At 38.9% G+C, this 18,500-nt stretch overlaps 1 pseudogene; it reads right to left on the reverse strand.

Moving 5' to 3' along the window:
- Window positions 1-17,479: 17,479 nt before the first annotated feature.
- On the reverse strand, window positions 17,480-18,273 carry LOC104663461 (annotated as a pseudogene).
- Between the last annotated feature and the right edge of the window lie 227 nt (window positions 18,274-18,500).

The following is an 18,500-nucleotide window of genomic DNA, read 5'->3' on the forward strand; positions in this document are numbered from 1 at the left end:
GAAAATCAGAGAAGCTTCTAGTGGAATTCCAAAATCAAGAAACCTGTGCACAGGATCTCATCACCTGTGGCACTAAAGCAGGAATTAAAGGTGTTCATCCAGAGGAAGATGCACACGTCAATAATCACAGGGAAGAGCTAGCTCCCAGGGATTTCCACTGTCTGTGTCACCTGTGTGGGTCCTTCTCCAGGCACCCTAGGTCATGGTTATGACATTCTTGTCTGCCCGTGTTTCTGCCCGCAACAACCACCAGAGAAGAAGTGCTCTCCTTCTCATCCAATGTTGAAATCTCACAAACATAATGGAATCAATCTTAGGACCATATAGGAAAAATGTTTCTGGGTATTGTTGTTACAGACTTTCCCCCTTCTATACAGAGGACAATGTAAAAGGGGTTGGTAATGATTCCAAATTGACAATAGAACATCAGAAATGTGCTGGTAAATGTGGGGAAGCTTGTCCAACAGCATACAAGTCATTAGTAGCAGGAGTGTCAGGAATGGAACCCACATTCCTGACTCTAATGTGTGTCTCACTCTAATGTGTGTTCCACTGAATGATTGAAATATATTACAAGAAATACAATACAGGAAATATTATATTACAAATATAATACAAGAACATTAGCCTAGGTAGCCATGAAAATCTTCAAGGAATAGATATAATTTGAGTTGGTCAGTAAAGTTCGTTCTTTCTTTCTTTCTTTCTTTCTTTCTTTCTTTCTTTCTTTCTTTCTTTCTTTCTTTCTTTCTTTCTTTCTTTCTTTCTTTCGACAGGATTTTGCTCTATTGCCAAGGCTGGGGTACACTGGCACAATCATAGCTCACTGTAACCCCCAACTCCTGGTCTCAAGCAATCCTCCTGCCTCAGTCTGCCAAGTAGCTAGGACTATAGGTGCATACACCTAGCTAATTTGATTTTTGTAGAGATGGTGTCTCATTATGTCACCCAGGCTGGTTTTGGACTTCTGGGATCAAGCAATTCTCCCACTTTGACCTCTCAAAGCACGGAGATTATAGGTATGAGCCACCTTGTCTGCCCTCAGTAGGGTTCTAACGGGTAGATAGGAGCACTGTGAATATGCCAAAAGCTTAAACTTGCCTGAGCAATCAGAGAGAAGAGTGTTGGTACATAACAAATCAATCTGAAGGACTGTAAATCTGAAAGTGCATTTTTGTCACTTCTTGTCTCTGTCTCAAGTTCCCGGCCTGCCCTGGGCAGTGAATGAATAATTGCTGAAAATAATGACAATGACCTGTAATCAGCCATGTTTAGAAACATCTGGATCCCTTCAGGCAGTGACAGTGGACTGAAAGGTCACATGTTATGCTCCTGCCTTCTGTTATCCCTGGCCGAAAAACAAGGTGAGCTGGGGAAAAAGTCCAGGACCAGCGTAAGTTAATGAGTTGCTTCTAATCTCAAAAAAATGTTATGGTGAGGCTGGGGTATTTTGCTCTTTTTTTCACACTGGGTTTTTTTTTTTTAAATCCTATATCTACATAAATATGACAAGATAGAAGAGGAAGGAAACAAAATGATAAGCAAACTAGATATTTAGATGTAAATATGAAACCCACACTTTTCTGCATTCAAGAGATACAGGATTTGACAATCATTACTTTGAAAACAGCTTTAGCTTGCTGGAGATTTTTTCTCTTCTCTGCCCATTTCCAGCGACAGAGCCATCATGAAGAAGAATGTTCGAAGACATCACATCTATAACCTTTGCCAAAGGCACACACAATCTTTGGAAGGAAGACTTTTATTTTCCCTGTCACCTTTAATGCTGGATATACCAGCTGAAAGTTGAATTCCAAGTATAAGGTCACTGCACGGAGGCTTCCTAAAGACATAGAGCTTGAAAAGAAATCTTTTCTGAATGTCACTCTCATTTCAGCTCACATTTTCCTGATACAGCACAGATGTACTAATTGGCCTTGCTGTCGACAGAAATAAACAAAACAAAACATTATTTGCCAACATCCCCCATAGAGGCATTCATGCCCATAATAAGCACAGGTCTCAGTTCAGGGTAATTAATTAAGATACACACAGGAAATGTCTAATGTACAATTTCCTTGTTCACATATTGTATGAATGGCAGTGTTCGTTCTTTAGAAAAGAATCCTGTGCATTTTGTCTCACCTGAGATTTTGAAAAAGCCACTTAGAGATCAAAGTATAGGAATCAGATGGTGAGAGTTTACATTTTTTTTCTCCACACTTTGAGAAATTTGCTTTTTATTATTTTATAATTTACATTTCACAACACTCCCTTAAATAATGCCCGCTCTCCTCTTGCAGTAATCATAACAAGGCCTGCTGTCTTAAACTGGTGGCCTACTAACCACATCTATCTGACAGATGGGTCTCAGAATTTAAGCAAAAATAGCAAATTGGATTCTTGCAACTAAAAATTTCACCAAAATTCAGATGATTTACAACAATAGTAGGCCTCTATCCTTGCACAGAAATTGGCTGAAATTAAGTCGCCTCCAATTCCTTTTAGTGAAGCAGACCCTTCAATGTAGCATCCTCTTAGCCCTGTTCACCTTCCTGTGTTACTCACAGTGTGGCTCACAGAGCCGCAGGTCAGCATCCCCTGGAAGTTTATTAGAAATGCAAATTCAAGGCTCACTCCTGTAATCCCAGCACATTGGGAGGCCGAGGCAAGTGGACCACGAGGTAAGAAGATCGAGACCATCCTGGCCAATACGGTGAAACCCCGTCTCTATTAAAAATACAAAAATCAGCCGGGTGTGGTGGCGCGTGCCTGTAGTCCCAACTACTTGTGAGGCTGAGGCAGGAGAATCGCTTGAACCTGGAAGGTGGAGGTTGCAATGAGCCAAGATCACGCCATTGTACTCCATCCTGGCAACAAAGCGAGACTCCATCCCCCCCGCCCCCCGCCAAAGAAAAGAAAAAAAGAAATGCAGATTCACTGGCCCCACTCCAAACAATTCAATCAGAATATCCAGGGAAAAGGCTCAGCAATCTGAGTTTTAATAAGATCCCTGGTGATTCATATGAATATTAGAGTTTGACAAATCATGCTCTCTACTCACTTACCTGCCCAACTTTGGTTAGCGTTTAGATTTATGCCACTAACCTGGGCCCAGCAAACACTATTATTTCCCTAGGTTTCCATTACCTTAGGAATCTCATGAGAAGAGCAAAACCAAAAACACTGGTCTTTATCTAAAGTAGGTTAATTATATTTGATGAAATTTCCTTTTCCCCAGCCTGGATTATATTGCAAGCACCCAGTTGCTTTGTGACTTGACAGAACGTGTGGACTTAGTAGTGATAGTGGGTGAGTAAAAGCCATTGACACCTTTGGTTATTAGTCAGTGAGGTAACCCTGATTTGTTTTGCTTTGGAGGATCACTGAAAACTGCCAGATATATTTCTTTGTTTTCTGGAGTTCAGTTATTTTGTCACTCAGATTTTATCTCCTCCCCAAGGGCAGCAAACTGGCTTCAGGCTAAAGCGAAAAAGAAGGCAAAGTAGAGTGGTCTTGTCTCTTCCCCAACCATATTTAATCGCACGAGGTCCTCTGGCTAGAGCCATGTGCCTACACTAGAACATAAAATTAGACCTCTCCCAGCGGTGGCAGAAGCTTAGCATCCGTCCTTCAATCACCATTCAAAGCTAGATCTTCTCTGCCCTAAAAAAGCAGTTTCAAATGGCAGCCCCACTGAGTAACATCATAGCTGATAACAGCTCTGTTAGATGCTATGTAAAGCATCTTGGCTAAAATCTTCATTACCATTTGAAAACATCAGATGCTTTAGAATTGCTTCAGGTCTTTAAAAATCCCATCTTCTACTCCTGGCAGGACTAAAGAGATTCAGTAAGCTGGATTCATGCCTCAGCCCAGAGATTCAAAATCACTATGCCATGTAATGGTATTTCACATCTCTCTTTAGATCATCCAAAGCTGAATAGTCTAATTGTTCATGCTCAATTTATTTGTGCTCTCGGTTGCATTCACAGGGGCAGTGTGGACAGTCTAAAGGGGGAGCAGAGTGTAAAAAGCATTCAAATTAGCAACTGATAGTTACAGTAATTGAGGAATCAGCCTCGAGGTTAAGGTATTGATTCATTTTGATAATATTACACATACTGTGAAATTTTCTGATAGTTAAACCATCAGTGAGATCTACTGAGGTAATAATACGCACTTAATAACGTTTCACTCAACACCACAGATTTGAAAATGCATTTCAAAATTTGCAATTTCCAGCTCTGCCATAAATTAGCATACAGGGATTCTGTGGACACTGGCATCAGCTCAGAATTTCAGAGTTTTAGAAAACATCCCTGGCTTCAGCAGAGCTGGTGATGTTTTCCTGTCAATAACTTCAGAATGAAAAAAAAAAATCTGTCTCCTGGTCTCTTTGCACCAAAATGGAACTTAAAATACAGTCGCTCTACTCAGGATCCAGGCCAGAACTGCCACGGTCATCTCTGAGCTTGACAGAAAAAGACATACAGGAAAACCACAGGGTGCCTCTAGGTACTCAGCACTGGAAACTGGCTTTCCTAATAAAAAGAAAGTATCACCTACAGCAGCTACTGTTATGTGTCCCTAAATGTGTAAGGATACTCGCCTCCTGGGACCACTGGGGAGGAATGCTGCGAAGGACTCAGACTTGGAGGAAAAGCAACTGACGATATATTCTCCGAGGCGCTATCTTGAAATGTTTGTCAGCATAACTGAGATTCCGTCTTAGAGCACAGGGGCTTAAGAGAGCAAATGAAAATGGTGTCTAACTTGTGTTGGGTGAAGTCCAAACTGCTTACCATTCAAGTATGGTATGCTTACTGCTTATGCTTAGTGCTTACCATTCAAGGCCTACCAGTTCTGGTCTCTCCCTCTAACTTTGTCTCCTATGGCTCTGCAGCAGGGACCGTGTGCCCCACCCATCTCCTAGGGACAAACTGTGCCTGGCTGCCTATCTGTCTGCAGAGCATACTCACAGACTTAGCCCCTATCTGGAGAACATCACACTTTCTTTATGCATCTGAGGCTTTCCTTTCTTTTTAAGACTAACTCTGTCCCATGTTCCTTCTCCAGAAATCTTTTCCTACAGCCCCAGGCCTCTCTCCTTCCCTTCTTCCCTCTGCTGAGCTGGATCACACAGGTGTATGGTGGGTCCCATGCAGTCAGTTGCCTTGCTGTCCTTTGCAGGATACATACTCAGTGAGCACTTGTTCTGGAGGAGATGTACCTTTGACTTCTATTGTTTGTTCTTGTTGTTTATGTGGCAGGTAGAAGACCTCTGCATATCATACACTGGTTTGGCACTTTCACTCACCATTTTGAAGGCAGCAACATTTCTTCTCACTAATATTACTAAAAACCAAGAGTGCGGGGAGGGGAGTGGGAGGCAGGTGGTATGTATAATATAGTTCTCCTGGGACTTAGCAATATGTATGTGGTGGAGGGTGAAGAGAGCTTAGCCGTCTGAGTCAGTGCAAGCTTAATAAATCAGGGAGCTGAGAATAAATCAGGGAGTGTTTGGAAAACTCCACCAAACATTCATCCTTCTGAATATAATCTAAGCCAGGCCAACAAGGGTAAGAGAGCTTATTCACAAAAGCAAGCTTAAAATCTCCAGGTTTTGAATAAATTCCAGCATTGATAACTCATTAATTCAACAAATATTTGTTGAGCATTTATTCTATGAAAAGAGCTGTTCTGAGTGCAGGAGTTGGGGTAATTCACAAGGCAAATACTTTCCCTGTCCTCATGTACCACGCATACCGGTAGCAACAATACTCCATAAGGGTGGTAGAGGGATTCAGGTTCTTCTCTGTCTCTAGGATTTAGGTTTGGAGATGGGTTTTGCAGGATGCATAGGAGACTTTGAGGAGAGAACAGCATACACAAAAGCATGAAAATTTAAAGCTCTGTGACTTAATTGGGAAAAGGCAAATAGAAATTCAAAGACAAGAGCAGATGCTGGAATGGCCAGGACCCTGTTCATAGACAGCCTCAAATTCCCACTAAACCAGAGCACTTAGAATCACAGTAATAATATGAATATAGAGTTGTTGTAGCCTTTTCCTTCTTCTCTGAATTAAAGCACAAAATAAATTTAAATATCATCTTATTCTGCTTCAATGTCCACTCTGGCTTCAGAGGTAGCACACAGTAGATTGTATATGTTGAACATAGAACTCATAGCTGCTCTTTTTTCTGGATCACCCTCCAGGTCTCCTTTGGGGTCCTGTACATAGTAATAAGGTTTTTGCCAGATTATCTAAAAGTAGACACAGCTGATGCATAGAAAGGAAGAAAAAAGAGTGATCAAATGCCCCCGCAGCTCATACCCATTTTACTGTGACGCTCTTCCCTTCCTAATGGGGAGACCTTAACCAGAGAAGTGGCTCCCCACATTTCCTCTGGTCACCATCAGTACATCTTTATGTTCTGGGTAAAATACATCCTTTATCTCATTAAATTCATGTGCTCAATGGCTATTGAAATAGTGCACCATTCCAATAACTTTGTTTGTGGTAGTGTGCTGGGTAAATATTTTATTTTCTGATGAGTGCTTGAGTTTTATTTGCCAGCATTAAAACTTGGGCAGAGTGACTGCAGATATGAATAGAGATATTTACCAGCACAAGGAGATGATACACAGATGTTAATGAAAGCTCTGGGGGTAGTTTTCCGGGTTGTTGAATGTAACTTCTCACATCCCCAAATGGCTGTAATAGGGAAACACCCTGAAAAGAATTCTCTAATGTCTGTGCATATGCAGCAGAGGATCATTGGGAAGTGAATGTGCTATGCAAAGCAGATATTCATTCATTCATTCATTTGGTATGGTGTAAGGCATAGAACTGAACACTGGATCTTTTGTGCCACTCTGTCCATTTGGTTTCCTTACCCCAAATCCCCATTTCTGCCAAGTTAGCTTCCCTTTGAAGGTCACGGCTAAAGCTCTTATTTTACCTCCTCTTAGCACCTTTCCGAACCTCCCAGACTGACTTATCTCCACTCATAGAGAACCACAGACACACTTCTGTTAGCATAATTTGCACATTTATTAACTCTTCGTTTATCTCCTTGTGTAGTTCACTGGATTATGGTTGCTTAAAAGCAGAAAGCATGCTTATGCTTCATTGTATTTACTCCATAACCCCTTTCCAATGTGCCCTGTATTTAGCAAAGAGATCACCATGTGTTAATTTACCCTCTCATTATTCGTGTTACCAAATATGTGTTTATTGAAAGAAAAATCAGTCGGCGAATCAGGAGATCTTGGCTGACTCTACAAAAGCCATCTGACCTTTTCTGTAATTTTTAAAAGCTTTATGGGCTAGAAGTCATTTATGTGTTCCCTCATTTTGTTAGCATTTAATATGTCCTTAACATGAGCCAAACACTAGGAAGATGAAAGCATCTACTCTCAAACTCCCTGGAATCCTGGAGGAAGTAGTAGGAGCCATTGCCAAACAAATATAAATGTATGTTGTTGAAACTGTAGCTAGAAAATTTTGAGAAAATATAAAGTAAGCTCATGATCAAGACAGTATAATTTTGCTTCTAACTTCTTACGACTATCCATAATTCTAGAAAATGGCTAGTTGTTCCTTGCAGGCACAAAGCACAAAATATATAATTGACCTTTGTCAATTCCCAAATCCAAATTCTGGCTCCGAGATGATAATTTTTGTATGAAAGAGAACCTAGCCCAGCAAAATCTTGATTGTTCACTTTATGCTGAAGATAAGACTCCAACCAATGATCTGATCCTAATCAGTAGTCAGATCTATACCTCTGAGACTCATGCATCTGTTTGTATATTTACCTAGGACACTTCTTTAGACCCTATTTCCTCCACCCAGTGCACATTAGGTGGGTTCAGTCTTCTTGAGGAAACTTCCTGTGCCTGAAAATGGAAGTCTCTTACAAAAAAGATTGCAATTCTCGTCTCCATAAAGAGCCTCGTGCACTATGTCGATCCTCTCCATTCCTAGCTACTGTTCATTACACATGCCACATAGTCTCTTGAAATAATTTGGCACAAATACCATGGCTATTATCTAAAAAGGAAAAGAGAACACAGTAATTGATAACACAACCCTAAGAAAATTAATTATCCCCTTTTCTGATTTTCACTTAGAGCAAAGTACACAGTAACATTGCAGTCTATCCCCCACCCCAACCTACTCCAGCAACTCCCTACTGAATGAGCAATTAGATGAACTATATATTCCATGCCAAGCAAACCCTGCCATGATAAAAGAACTTGTTTCATGTTATCTTTTCTTTTGTATGCCAAAGATTAGAGAATACAAATTCAAGCTACTGAATTATATACAATACAAATTGCTGATAATTTTTTAATGTGCCCTCAACTATATGCAAGAAGGAGAAGAGTAATGAAACTAGAAATGAGTGCCTTATCACAAGAAACCATCTGTATATTCCATGCAAGAAAAATAAGATGACATGATTTGGAAAATAAACTGATGAGAGGCCTAGACTTAATTTGGGGTTTGGAAGTAGGGAAAATGCCAAATCATCTGTAACAAAGGTCGACTGAAAGAGCAAGCGTGCAGATATGCCTGCCTTCTGGCTTTCTCAAAGGAGAGTCTTCATCATTGTGATCTGCTTAGATTCTCTGGGGAAAAAAATAGAAGAAGAAGAAGAATACTGGATCAAAGCAATTAGGTGCTCTGACAGGATGCGCTTCCAGACTGAAATGTGTAGCTATTTCTGCCACTTTGTTTTGTTTTTGCATATATTGAGACAGAAATGCCGGGAAGACCAGCCTTTGGAACAGTCTAAACAAGTATAAAAAGGATGTCTATCCTTTCGTTTCCCTCATAGCCTCTTCAGCTGGGAAAGTCCTTATCTTCAACACCATGCATAGCATCCCCGCCTGCTCCCTGCCACCTAGAAGCTCAAACATGATTTTGGCATGTCACATGTAGGTCGGCTGTGTCCTCACTCCTCGCCGTCTCATAAGGTCCTCAGCTCTCTTTTGCTGTATTTGTCATTTTCTTATTTTATTCCCTTATCCCTCCATCTAGTTCCCTTATCCCTCCATCTAGTTCTCTTATCCCTCCATCCGACTTTTCAACTAGTTTTTTGCTCCTATCAAACCACCTTAGCAATAGCCTTCCAAATGATATGTTAAAGTTATAGTTTAAATATAATAATTTAATAATCTTTGAATTATAAGGACCTTCTTTTTCTGCTATTACTACTTAAAGTCATGCTTAATATTCCAAATGTTAATCATTTTGCATTTCTTGCAAAATTTAATGCAAGAGAGGCTACAAACTTTTGGTGCATGGAAGTGAGAGAATAAATAAATGGTTTGGCCTGGTTTAATTTTGACTGTGGAGTAAAGAGAAGAACCACTCAATTCATCTCTGGAAAACAAATGTTTATCATGTGTGATGAAGAATTAATATTAGGGGACAGATGTAACACCTTATATATTACTTAATTTAGTCCTTACATATTTTGCAAATAAAGAAAGTTCAGAGACAGGTCCAATAATTTGCCCAAGAGCATATTTGTAGCAAATGGCTGAACCAGGATTGAAATTATTTGTTTGCATTGTTGATAGATGTCTATATAATATGAATTCAGTAGGAAAGGAGGAAGGGTAAGAAAAGGAATTCATGCCCTATCTATATACATTCCCTACAAACTCTCCAAAAAGACTTGAAATTCCGGAATAAAAGTTTCAATTCCTTTGCTTAAAATGTTGTTCTGTTAAAAGGCAAATAAAAGTGATGTTAGAAAGATTAACTTTCAGCTCTCTGTCATTGTCACATTCATGACAGTTACCTTTGGAACTCTTCCTGAAAGTTGACTTTAATAGGCAAAAGAGACAGTGTGCCAGAGAGAGCTAGTACCCTATATAAAGAGCCTCAGACTTAGGGGTGAGGTGGGACCTGCTTTGGTATTTTGGTCCTGGCACTATGTAATGTATGCCTTTCCTAGATGGTCCCAAGGAAGTGGCCATAACTTAAGAAAACTTAATTTAAAAAAGAGTTAGAAAAAAATAATGATTGAAACACCTCTGCCCTGATTCAGTATATAATTTAACACTAATTTCCCACTGCTAAAGAGATGTTTATTCCATCTGTTTAATGCTGCCTACATGGCCAGCTTCACAATAGTTTATTCTTGGTCTCTTTGTATATACTGCATTTCTTAAGGGTTATTAACAAAAAGGCTTTTTGCTTTCAGATATGACTCCTGGTTCATAACAATTCAAGAGCAAACAGATTAATGCTATAGAGTTTAAAGAGGTGCCCATCCTAGAACCAAACAAGGACCAACCAAAGATCATAGAGAAGGTCTACAGATTTTTAAATAGCTGTGTCTTAGAAATAAAAAGAAAAAAAAAAAAGAAAACAAAGAGAGGAAGGGAGGAAAGAAAGAAAGGAAGAAAGGAAGGAAGGGAGCAAGGGAGGGAGGTGGGAAGGAAAGGAAAAGTTTATCTTAAAACTCTGTCTTTTGTTCTATACATTACCTTTTCCAGCCTATTTCTACAGACTTCAAACAATACTATCTACATAGCCCACATAGCTGAGCTGAGCTGAAAGCTACCTCAAGCTCCATGTTTTGTTTGTTTTTTTTGTTTTGTTTTTGAGACAAAATCTCGCTCTCATCACCCACGCTAGAGTGCAATGACGTGTTCTCAGCTCACTGCAACCTCTGCCTCACAGGTTCAAGCAATTCTCCTGCCTCAGCCTCTCAGTAGCTGGGATTACAGGTGCCTGCCATCACGCTTGGCTAATTTTTGTATTTTTAGTAGAGACGGGGTTTCACCATGTTGTCCAGGCTGGTCTCGAACTCCTGACCTCAGGCTATCTGCCTGCCTCGGCCTCCCAAAGTGCTAGGATTACAGGCATGAGCCACCATGCCCATCAAAGCTCCATGTTTTTATTGGGAGCTTTTATTTTCTTGTGTACTATCATCAACTTAATGACACAAACAAAATTTACTCCCCAATACCAAAGCAGTGGGTTTTGTCTTTATTAGACCTCTAATTCCCCAAACTTATTTCCAACTTGGCTATTGCCTGCAAAGAAACAGAGAAGAGTTAAACATGATGAATGGCCAATAAATGTCAACTATGATGATGATGATTGATAATGATGATTGAGATCATTTTTGCTAATGAGTATTTAAAAGACACAATTCACATCATGTGACTATCGTAATTTCCATTTCTGCATGTACCTTTTTGTCTACTTAATTTTAAAGTACTCATTGCACAAGTATGCATTTGGATATGTACAGATAGTCTACAATTTTGAAATTTTTAGTTTAATGTGATCCAAGGAACCTAAAACTTATCATTTTAAAAAATTTGCATTTGTCATTTCTACTTTTCTATCCCCAAGAGAGAAGTAAATAATGCTTCTTTAAAGATAGTATTCCCCAACTCACTCATAACTCACCCAGGGCTCCTTCCACTGCAACCCAAAGGCCTCCCAGAATAGCACTGCTCTCATTCTTGGGAACCTCATACCTATGAGGACGATGGACAGAATTTTAGTTCTCCCTCCTAGGAGAGTTGGCAGAAACCATATTCCTGTAACAAGTCAGAGCCTCAGAGAAGAACAACATTCTCAATACGTAGTCTGGGTCAGCTTGTGTTGACTTAAGGGTCTGGGAGTATGCTTGGGGAACTTCATGTCCTCTTTTTAAGAAAAAGGTATTATTTGGGGCTATTAAGTAGTTTCAGAACACAAATTATAAAAGTCATCTACCCTATGTGTTACATTTTTTTTTTAACCACTTGAAAAGTCAAGTAGGGAAACATACCAAACAAGGTAACTCACATCTTTCTCTCTATCTACAGATCTTCTTATTATGGTGTACGTGACAGACACCTAATACATTATGTCCAATAATCAATTAATGAGATGCTATCCCTAAGAAACCTTATAAGCACTGATGTTCAAAGGGAAAGAAAGGTAAAAAAAAAGGTCTGTTTATGGTGAACACGGACTTCGAACCCATCACCAAATCTTCAGAGTGAGTGAAAATGAAGTTTATTGAGAAAAAGACTTCATGCACTTTAGAAGCTTGGATCCATGTAGGATCCTATAAATCAGAACAGTGGTGGGATTTTAAGTTAATTAGGGCATGATCAAGAGCACTCAAAGGTTTACGAAGACCACCTGCTTACGGTGCGTATAATAAGTCTGGGAAAATCCTCCCAGTAGAGGGGGCTATAGGCTTAAGAGTTGTACCTGTCACAATATGCAAATAGGGCAAATCTTAAGATTCCATTTATCTGTAAATCCCTAGAACATTCTTGCTATAGCAAGATACATGTCAAATATATGTATCCTATATCAAATACACACATATCTATTTATCTATTCATCTACTTAGCAATACTTTTATCGTCATCACAATATAGAAATTAGACTTCTGAATTGGGTCTTAGGTATGGAGAGTAACAAAAGGAAGGTTATATTTAACTCTAGGAAATGATAAGGGGGAAAAGTAAGGAACTGGAAAGAAATATTTTATAGAGTTTTCCAAAAGCTTGAAAAATTCTGAACGTTTACAGGAAGGTGAAAAATCACTAGAGTCATTTATGACAACATAGATGGAATTGGAGGACATCATGCTAAGTGAAATAAGCTAAACACATAAAGACAAATACTGAATGTTCTCACTGACGTGTGGAATCTAAAACAATTGAACTCATAGAAACAAATAGGGAAGAGGTGTTTACCTGAGACTGGATGGTGGAGGATTGGCAACATGATAACAAAGGGTGCAAAGCCTTAGATAGGAAGAATGAGTTTGTTTCTGGTTTTTGTTGTTGTGGTTTGTTTGTGTTTTGAGATCTATTGCACAGTGTGGCGAATGTAGTTAATCACTGAGTACTGCATATTTCAATATAGCTAAGAGAGTAAGCCACAAATGTTTCTTATCAAAAAAATGTCAAATATTTGAGGTGATGAATAGGTTAATTAGCTTGATTTAAACATTCCACATTGCATTCAAAAATCATTACATAGCTTTTTACTCCATAAATATATACAACTATAATTTGTCAATATATCATTTTTAAAAATCATTAGAGTGAATCAATTTTCTTGATCCTTGTGGGATTAATAACAAGCTCATGCTGCACTTGGAACGTTCTGACTTACTAGGAACATGATTCCTGAGGTCAAGGTGGAGTGGGATGGTGGCTAATATGCATATCTATTTCCAAAAATCTGGCACTAGCAAGCACTATTCAGGTTGTTTGGAAGCAACTATAAAGGACCTCTGTGGAAAATGTTAAGTCTGAGGAAGAAGTACCCAGTACATAGGAATCATGACTCTAAACAAATAAAGAGACAAAAGAGACTTATCCAGAAAAGTGATTAGCAAAGTACTTGAAGCAAGCTCTAAAGCTGATTGTTAGTGGGACAGACACAGTTAGTTGTAACAATCAATTGTTTTCTGATCTACATGCAATGAGCTGTTGATCCCAGTTCACCAAAGATGAAAAAAACAAAACAGTAAATCTAACTCATGGGAAAGTCATTAATAATTACAGCAATGATAGAAAAATGTCCCTTTCTTCTCCTATGAGTAGCTATAGTCCTATGAGTAGCATAGGGAACTATAGCCATCAAGGCCCCAGGGTCCAGCATGACTAAGATTTGAAGACAGGACATAACCATTGTGCTAGGGGCTTGAGGTACAGGAAGGAATAAGGCCAGGAGGTGTCACAATGGAAACCAATAAGCAGCTCTAATTGGCCTATTTTAACAGCTCCCAAGAAGATTATGTAAGGGCCCAGCAATCTCCCATTGCAAGAGAGAATTTTAAAGTCCTGGTAATTCCAGTGGTGGTAGCTTAGAGCCAAATAGATTCCTATCACCTTCAGTTTTATTATTCATACTAAAAATAAAAACACTTCAAGCTACATCTATCTAAAACAAAATAAACAAAAAGCGATAAACTGGCTTGTTGCAGGTTCATGGGTTGCCTCTGCCAGTGAAGACATATTGTCAATTTGCTCTGTAAACTTTCCACAGGCGAAGTGGCTATTTCAAAATATTTTCAGTGGGTTCTTCATAATAGAATAGCAGAAATGTGAGATTTGCAGTGACCTTTTCATATGCCTTTAAGATATTTTCTTGAATTGATCAAGTAGCAAAATGGAAAACTTGTTGTTTAATTCAATGTCACTGCTTTCACTGAGTAAGATATCCACCCCCTTCTTGCTCCCCGCCCCCAGTATAACAACAGATTTCATTACACACATTTTAATAAATAGCCAGCATTTCACAATATACATTTATATTATCTTAAACCTGTAATCCCTTAAATATGTGGAGCATAATAACTTCATGTAAGAGAAAAAATAATTTTAGAGCTAATGTAGACTTTAGGAAACATACAGTTAATGCAACCATTTATAGATTTTAAAAATAGACTAAGGGATATTATTCAACTTTCCTAAAGTGATTCAGCAGAGCCAAAAGTACATTGTAATCTTTTAATTCCAAGTCTCCTATTTTTTTTCTCCATTGCACTTTTATTTGAATGTAATATTTGGGACAATTATCCAAAAGGGCCAATAGTCTCCAATTTAATCTGCAGTCATAATAAAACAAGCAACAAAACAGTGTTTGGGATTTCAGTTTCTCGCCCTTATCATCAAGGCTCACTACCTCCCATCATCAATATTTATTGAGCATTTACAGTGTACTAGGCACAATAGAACATACAGAAAACATTGTCCCCACTCTTGAGGAGCTTACATCCTAAAAGAAAAAACACATCTCTTAAAATGGCATTTTTGTCTGGTGTTTTCTGCAAAGTACTGAGGAAATATTTTTTAAAGTGAGCTTTGGGTATAACTTAGTCCCAACATTATTTAGAGAATAGAAGAAGAGAAAGAGGAAGGATTTTAAAGGCAGACAATGACAGACCATTCAGGATAGGTAGGGTTTTAAAAGGAGATTAAACACAATCTAATCAACTAAGGAGAGATTTGTTGCAGTAAATAGGATGAGGGAAGTAGTTTGTGGGATGCAAGCAAAGGAAGCAGGGTGCCTTAGACATTGAATGGAGCCAGAAAGATCATGTGGCCTTTTTCCAAGTACATGGCCACCAAGTAGGAATGATTGGTGACAAGACAGAAGTCTAAAAAAGGAAGGTGATCTTGTGCCCCTGACACATAGAATAAGGGATCAAAATTGAAGGCAGGCTATAAGAGTATCAAGAAATTCTTAAAAACCAAAAAAGTGATTTGGAAGCAAAAAACTTATAGTTAATGCTACCCAACATCATGATAGGCCAAGAACATTGTGGCTTCCTAAGTTAGAAAATACCATATACCTTGGCCGGGTGCCGTGGCTCAAGCCTGTAATCCCAGCACTTTGGGAGGCCAAGACGGGAGGATCACGAGGTCAGGAAATCGAGACCATCCTGGCTAAAACGGTGAAACCCGTCTCTACTAAAAAATACAAAAAATACTAGCCGGGCGAGGTGGCGGGTGCCTGTAGTCCCAGCTACTCTGGAGGCTGAGGCAGGAGAATGGCGTGAACCCGGGAGGCGGAGCTTGCAGTGAGCCGAGATCGCGCCACTGCACTCCAGCCTGGGCGACAGAGCAAGACTCCGTCTCAAAAATAAAATAAAATAAAATAAAATAAAATACTATATACCAAAATTTTAAATGGAGCATACTCCTTTTTTTTTCCTAATCAATCTCCCCCTCTCCCAGAACAAATAGGAGCTCATTTTTTTCAGGGAGGAGAGGAAGAGAAGGGATCATGGGACACGGTTGGAAACAGTAGTGATATTAGTAGTATTTTTGTTGTTATGATAAACTTTGAGAGGGGATCTTGAGACATGGTTGCAAACAGTAGTGATATTAGTAATATTTTTGATGTTATGATAAACTTTGTGTTTAAACTTGGAAAAGACCATTAGCTGCCAAGAGGGAATAAGGAATAAATTTCAAAAAAATGTACAATTTCCTTTACAGAAGTTTCAGAACCAAAAGACTAAGTTACATGAAAAGCTGTGGAAAAAGTAGTTGAAAAGTCCATTCATAAAACTTTTATTCCACTTACATGAATTTAATACATGTGTTCTTAACAATTATGCTTGGATTGTTCATGAACATTTTGTAAGACATTAAACCAAGCTGGCCATCATTTCCAGTTATTTCCCTGTTAACTATTTTTACAGCACATGCATGTTAGGCAAGTATCAAAAAAAAAAAAAAAAAAAAAATCACAAAAGCAAAAAACCTAAAAAAAAAAGCTAAATATATGGATTTTTATTTTACTGCTGTGCTTGATATACATGAAGTAATGAATATCAAGCAATTAATTTTTACTGCATCTTTACTTTTTCATTTGTTCTTAGGTTGCCTACAATTTTAAATACAAATAAAATGAATGTGGCAAAAATAATGAAAGCTAACAGCAGGTAACTTTACAAATAATGAATTGTGAACCATTTCTGCACTTATACAGAGTAAAATGGGTCACAACTTTATCTAAAGGAACACGTCTGCAGCTGTAGTCAAAGGTGTGCACAGTGAGATTGAGTATTCCACAGATATACATGGTTTAACATGTGGTATCCATGGGATATCTGTTTCTACCACAGCCTTGTAAGTGCTCCAAACATTCAAGTACCCACAATTACTACACCTGTGACTGGAACCAGTGATCCTTTTTATTCCCCACCAGGACAAACCAATATGAAGGCAGTTTTCTTTGGTTAGATATGGAAGCAGTTTTAACACTGGACCCTGTGAAGCCACAATGTACTGAAAGTACTATACCAAACATTTATAACTTGTATAAAAATCCTATATCCCCATATTGGCCACCTCAAGATGAAAACAGATAACTCCCTAAATGTTAACTGGCTCTACTCCCCTAATATATATATTATATATATGTATATGTGTGTATGTATATGTGTGTGTGTATTTTATTTATATATATACATTATATATATATAATGTGGTCTTACTGCAGTCCCTTCGGGTTCCATATATATATATATATATATAGTGTGTGTGTGTGTGAAACAAAGTCTCATTCTTGTCCCCCAGGCTGGAGTGCAATGGTGTGATCCTGGCTCACTGCAACCTCTGCCTCCCGGGTTCAAGCGATTCTCCTGCCTCAGCCTCCTGGGTAGCTGGGATTACAGGCGCCTGCCACCACGCCCGGCTAATTTTTGTATTTTTAGTAGAGACGGGATTTCACCATGTTGGCCAGGCTAGTCTCGAACTTCTGACCTCAGGTGATCCACCCACCTTGGCCTCCCAAATTGCTGGGATTATAGGCATGAATCACCATGCCTGACCACTACTCTTCTAACATTAAACATCAAAACAACATGGGAAATGTAGAAATTCAAATAGAATTAACACAAACCTGTCAAATTATAAACAAAAAACTATTTGGGGGACACCATGGATGACAAGTGGTCTACTGTGTAAATTTTAGAATGAGGCAGACAAAAGTTGGAGGCTGGTTAATTTTCCCATTTCTCCTGTTTCAGCTTTGTCTCCTTAGGTCTCCAATGTCCACAATGTCAAGTCGTCTCTCCGTAATTGCATTATTAGTGTGCTGTCTTTGTATGACTCTTCACTTAATGTATCAAGTTCAGCAATGGCTTCATCAAAAGCCATCTTTGCAAGGGAGCAGGCTTTATCTAGGGAGTTCAGAATCTCATAATAGAACAAGAGAAGTTAAGGGCCCGACCAAGTCTGATAGGATGTGTCGGCTGCATTTCCTTTTCGTTGATTTCAAAAGCTTCTTGGTATGCTTGTTGTGACTGATCCACAATCCCTTTCTTGTCATCACCAGTGGCAACCTCAGCCAAGTAATGGTAGTAATCTCCTTTCATTTTCAAATAGAAGACTTTGCTCTCTGCTTGTGAAGCACTGGGGATCAAGAACTTTTCCAAAAGAGACAGTACATCATTGCAGATATCTCTTAGCTCCATCTCAATTTTCTCTCTGTATTCTCGAGCCATCTGCTGTTTTTCCTCAGCATCTTCCGTCTTTTGTTCAATACTTGAGATGACCATCTAAGATGACCTACGGGCTCCTACAACATTTTTATAAGCAACTGAGAGAAGATTCTTCTCCTCATTGGATAATTCAGCTCCTTGCTCAGTTACAGACTTCATGCAGGCTGCCATGCTATCATATCGCTCAGCCTGCTCAGCCAGTTTGGTCTTCTGAACCAGCTCATTTTTATCCATGACTGGATGTTCTGTGTCCAGAGTGGGTGGTGGCAACAGATGGACAGGGGTTCAGCAGTCTCAGGACAGTGGTGGCAGCAGCGGTGAGGCTGAGACTCTGTCGCCAAGTCTTCTATCTTTTATGGTTAATGTAAGTTTTATCCAAATAAAAAAAAATAGCAGGAATAATAAGAGAAATTATTCCAAGCTTCTAATCACTCCATTTTATTTTAAATGCTTTCAGAAATTTAATTTCTTAAAGCAAATATTTTAAT

Source organism: Rhinopithecus roxellana, chromosome 11, assembly GCF_007565055.1.
Source record: "Rhinopithecus roxellana isolate Shanxi Qingling chromosome 11, ASM756505v1, whole genome shotgun sequence".
In the NCBI taxonomy this organism is placed as follows: Eukaryota; Metazoa; Chordata; class Mammalia; order Primates; family Cercopithecidae; genus Rhinopithecus; species Rhinopithecus roxellana.